The sequence below is a fragment of the Cibotium barometz genome, chromosome 21, assembly GCF_041138505.1.
Source record: "Cibotium barometz isolate CiBa-2024 chromosome 21, ASM4113850v1, whole genome shotgun sequence".
NCBI lineage: Eukaryota > Viridiplantae > Streptophyta > Polypodiopsida > Cyatheales > Cibotiaceae > Cibotium > Cibotium barometz.
Window position 1 is genome coordinate 5,555,253 of NC_141066.1, and position 6,000 is coordinate 5,561,252.

Below are 6,000 nucleotides of genomic sequence, written 5' to 3' on the forward strand. Positions count from 1 at the left end.
TTGAAGATCAAGGGCATTGTGGAATCCCTTGCATCAATTGGTGTTTCTGTTGATGATGATGATAAAGTGAAAGTGTGTCTACGTGGTCTCGGGCCACAATACAAGGCGTTTAAGACATCTATTCAAACTTAGAGAACATTCCCAACTTCACAGATTTGGTGTCAATGCTGATCATTGAAGATAAGAATCTGGGTAAAGATCAACAGTCTTCACAAAACAAAAACAGTTTAGAGCAGTATGCCTTATACATAAGTGCAGGTAGAGGACGAGGTAGAGGTTGTGAACATGGCCAAGGTGGTGGCCAAACAGGTAATCAAAATTATGATCAGGAACAGCAACAGTCCTGGGATTCACACAACAACACACAGGTGGAAGAGGCCAATTTAGAGGCAGGGGGAGTCAAAGAGGTCATGGCTATTTTTAATGTGGTAAGCCTAGACAAGTGCAGGCAGATTGCTATAAGAAGTAGAGTGACATGCGAAATGAAAAAGTGCAGTAAAGTAACTATGCGTCCTCTAGGAGAAATAATGAGGACACAAGTGGAAGAGGCCAATTTAGAGGTAGGGGGAGTCAAAGAGGTCATGGCTATTTTTAATGTGGTAAGCCTAGACAAGTGCAGGCAGATTGCTATAAGAAGCAAAGTGACATGCGAAATGAAAAAGTGCAGCAAAGTAACTATGCGTCCTCTAGCAAAAATAATGAGGACAATGAGAGGTTATTTGTTATGCAACATGTAGTTAATGTTGTGTCTAGAAATGATGTAGTAGCATGTAAGGATGATGCATGGTATGTTGATTCAGGTGCTTCGAACCACATGACAAGTCATGGTGAGTGGTTCAAGGAAATGAAGAGTCTTGAAAGACCAAGTTTTGTTGAAACAAGGGATGACACTGCTCATCCGATTGCCCATGTTAGAGATGTGCCATTGTCTATGCATGATGGTAAGGTGAAGTACCTTGTAGATGTACTTCATGTTCCAAACATTACAAAGAATCTGGTTTCTATTGGCCAAATGATTGAGTAGGGTTTGCAGGTCCTGTTTAACCCTTTGATGGCTATATTGTAGAAGACTTAAAGCAAACAAAGCATGCATTTCCACATGAAAGAAATGTGAGTAAGAATGTACTAGATGTTGTACATTCAGATGTATGGGGTCTTGCGAAGACTATATCTATGGGTGGTTGCAAGTACTATGTAACATTCATTAATGACCACACAAGGAAAGTGGGGGTGTATTTCATGGAGGAGAAGAGTGAAGTGTTCACTCATTTTTAAAATTTTAGTGATGGCTTAAAAACAGACAGAAAAGCATGTGAAGTGCCTAAGTTCAGATGGAGGGGGAGAATACTTCTCTAATGAGTTCTTTGAATTCTTGCAAAAGAATGGCATTCAGAGACAATTTACACATGTAGATACACTCTGTAACAAAATGGAGTTGCTGAGGAGAAAAACAGGCACATTGCAGAGATAGCATTAATGGCATAGAAGAATATGCTGCATAGTTATTGGGCTGAGGCTATGTCTATAGCAGTTTATATCATGAACATGACTCCTATTGCAACCATACATGATGTAATGCCAGAGGAGAAGTGTACTGGTAAAAGAAACCTGATTTGTCTCACTTGAATTTTTTTGGATGTATTGCATATGTGCATGTGCCAGATGAGTTGCGTACCAAGTTGGATCCAAAGGTAGAAAAATGTGTGTTTATTGGGTATTCCCTTGAGCAAAAGCGATATAGATGCTATAATCCTACTACACATGAATTGAGGGTAAACAAGGATGTTGTATTTGATGAGATGAGTAGCTGGTATGCTACTGAAAAAGATGTTATTAGGACTGATATAGGTGGAAACGTAGCTGTACAAAATGCAAGTCAGCAATCATTGAGTGGACCAGGAGAGTCTTCATCTAGCAGCTCTGTTGATAGACCATGGAGTGGCAGGTTGTGTCATAATACCAATCTTTGAAATGTAGTTGGTGCATCACATAAAGGCAAAGAGAAAGTGGTTGAGCCCCTTGGTATACCAGATATTTTTGTAGGGCATTCTCTTGTTGATGTAGAGTCTAGTGGCTTGGAGATGAGCCTTGATGAGGAGCTTAGGATTCCAGCAACATGAGGACACCTAGTGTGAAGAAGGCTATGGAAGCCATGAATGAAAAGTTACGAAGATCTGGAAGAGTCAAAAACCCTATGCAGAGGTTGACTTATGTTGGTTATGTGGCACATCACTATGCTTATATGGCAAAAGTTGTGCAGGTTATAGAACCCAAATGTTTTGATGAGGCTATTAGAAATGTGTGTTGGAAGAAAGCTATGGATGAGGAGATGGATGCATTGTATGGAAATGAGACTTGGGATTTGGTGCCATTGCCTGAAGGCAAGAAAGCTATTGGCTGTAAGTGGGTGTATAAGGTGAAACATAAGAGTGATGGTAGTATAAGCACGTACAAGGCTAGATTGGTAGCCAAAGGATATGCGCAGACACATGGGATTGATTAGGAGGAGACATTTGCCCCGGTTGCAAAGATGGCAACTTTGAGAGTTGTGATTGTGCAGTGGTGTAGCTAAAGGCTATTTTTTACATCAGATGGATGTAAAAAATGTGTTCTTGTTGCATGGTGACTTGCAAGAAGAAGTGTATATGGATTGGCCACCTGTTGGTTTTGAGGATACAGGTCACCCCAATAAGGCCTTGTATGGGCTAAAGAAAGCTCCACAAGCATTGCATGACAAGATTGCCGAGTATCTTGTCACTATTGGATTTCATATGGCAGATGCAGATCACTCTTTGTATGTGCGCAAGAGTGATAAGGGTATTGTGATCATCACCATCTATGTAGACGATCTTATTGTTGGGGGTGATAACTTGGATGAGATTGAGCATGTGAAAAGTTTTCTCAAAAAGAAGTTTGAGATGAGGGATTTCGGAGATCTGGGCTACTTTTTGGGAATTGAGGTCATTTGCACACCTGATGGTATTTGGCTATCACAGAGACAGTATATATTGGACATGTTATCCAAGTATGGGATGGCTGATTATAAGCCAATCTCGGTGCCATTAGATCAAAATAGCAAGCTTAGTTGTGCGGATGCAGGTTATGTGTTGGAGGATCCCACTATGTACAGGAAGATTGTGGGGAGTTTGATCTGTGTCACGATCAGTAGGCCAGATTTGAGTTACACCGTTGGCTTAGAGAGCCAGTTTATATAGGTTCCATGCAAACCACATCTTGACAATGTTGCGACGTACACTTTGGTATTTGAGGGCCCTTGTTGATTATGCATTGTTTTATGCAACAGGTGTACCATTGGAGCTCTATGGGTACATAGATGCAGATTGGCTAGGTAGCATCATTAGATCTACCAGTGGATTTATGTTTTCATTGGGGAGTGGTGCTGTGATATGGAGCAACAAGAAGCATCCCACAGTTACCTTGCCGAGTACAGAGAAGCTGCAGTGGCGGCGTGTGAGGTAGCTTGGTTATGCAAGCTACTTGCTGATTTAGGGTTGCATGTGGAGAGAAAGGTTGTCATATATTGTGAAAATCTTAGTAGTATTGTGAGATCCCTGTTCCCACCGCGCAACGGATTCGGGGTACTAGCAGCGGAAGTAGCACTTCTAGCGCGAGGCAGGGTCCCACACTCGGGGCCTCGTCCACGGATATCCGGACAAAAGACTAATCCGTCGGTTTTTCCAAAACCGAACCCGGAAAAACTTCCCTTATCCGAAAAGCACGGGCGATTCCTCCAGGATAACTTTTTACTCTAACGTAGTCAAGACCATTAGTGATCAAACTGATCCGACTACACCTGTAAAGATACTCGGTCAGATCAGGGAAGAAACTTGCACTTAGATCATTGGGATCAATGCTTTTTTCCCCATCAAGAGGCACAGCCGTTGATTCCTATCCATAGAACAATTACTATCCGGGACTTACTTCATCTATCATAATAACAGAAATTGAGTCTCGATTTACGGATCCATCAGTCCAGCCTAACCCCATCCAGTCCCATGGGTTAGCCAACCGCCCAACCACTGTAGTGATGGGATCCAATTAAGAATTTGGTTAGGTTTTGTCTCGGGTACCAAGGAAAAGAGTTCCAAGGCCCCCTAGCCGGAAGTTCATGCAAACATAAAACTAGTCACACCACTTACACACCCAATATGAAATTGCCTTTTTCTTAGCATCAGCTAACTTTAAAACAATCCTTTAATGAAACCATTATGTCACTGATGACAATCCTCATAGTCTCTGGTTGAATCCTTATTTCCAGTCATTCATTCATCGGTATACTTATGGCATCATTGGCAACCAGAACGCTCACCACCTGTTCACTCAGGGGCCTTTTCCATAGTTCGTAGCTCATAGTAACCGGCAATATATTCATATAACAGAATGGAATCTCCGTGGAAGATCAGCAAGATCAACTCACAGATCCATATAAAAGAGCCATGGACTCATCCGTTGAGGAGCAGCAAGGTCAATCAATCAGATCCATGCCCGGTTTCAGAAAACAACTCTTATTCCTTGTTCCAATATCTTCCACGACGCACGTGTGGGTATCTTCGGCGACCCAGAGCCCGAGCACCGTATGGTCAGCACCCTCTAGGATCCTTCGCAGGTTACCTAGCGCTTCACTCATAGGCCGCTTCCTTGGTCCCTCATCCACCGTACCGGAAGCTCACCATTTAAATCGAACCGAGGCTGGTCAAGACCTTGGTCGACCTTGCTACGCGAGACGTCCTCCATTGACTCTCCGTCACAGCAGTTGCAACTTTAACAATTAGGTCTTCATGACCTTAATCCACAAGTCGATCAAAATGCTTCCCTAGCATTCTTGACATAAAACAGTCATTTACAAACAGTCACAAAATACAGTTTCTAAATCGAACTCTCGTCTTTCCACATTATCCCTCCTTAGTCCACATTACTTATTCCACATTCCATTCTCATCCATTTCCTCATATCGACGACACATTAACTCACATACACATTCACATTCACATCCATACATCCACATCTACATGCATACATCCATTTATACATCCACATCCCATATCCACATTCATACATACACATCCGTATCCACATCCATACATCCACATCCACATCCACATCCACATTCACATCCATACATCCACATCTACATGCTTACCTCCATTTTCACATCCTCATTTATACATCCACATCCCATATCCACATCCATACATACACATCCATATCCACATCCATACATCCACATCCACATGCATACATCCACTATCACATCCTCATCCATACATCCACATCCACATACATACATACATCCACATCCACATTCCCATTCACATCTATACATCCACATCTACATCCACATACATACATACATCCACATCCACATTCCACATTCACATCTATACATCCACATCTACATCCACATTCACATACATCCACATCCACATTCCCATTCACATCTATACATCCACATCTACATCCACATACATACATACATCCACATCCACTTTCCACATTCACATCTATACATCCACATTCACATACATCCACATCCACATTCCCATTCACATCTATACATCCACATCTACATCCACATTCACATCTATGCATATACATCTTCACGCATACATCCATTTTCACATTCATACATCCACACTCCCATCTCCACATCCACACATCCACACACATACATCCATTTCCACATTCCCATTCATATAACCCCATATGCCTTCACATCTAATCTTTTATATCACATCCATTCTCGCCCTATCACAACCCATATACATCTTATCCTATCACATACACTTCTTACCTCATGCCATACACATCTTAATTCATCTTATCACCTCCTAACTTATTTCATAAGCATCTTATCACATCTTATACACCTCTTATCACATCCTATCACATCTCATATCTATTTATAGAATACAAGAGAATTCTTATACTTGATATAAGATTTCTTTACACATTTATTTATGCATAAATTCTATTTAAGGA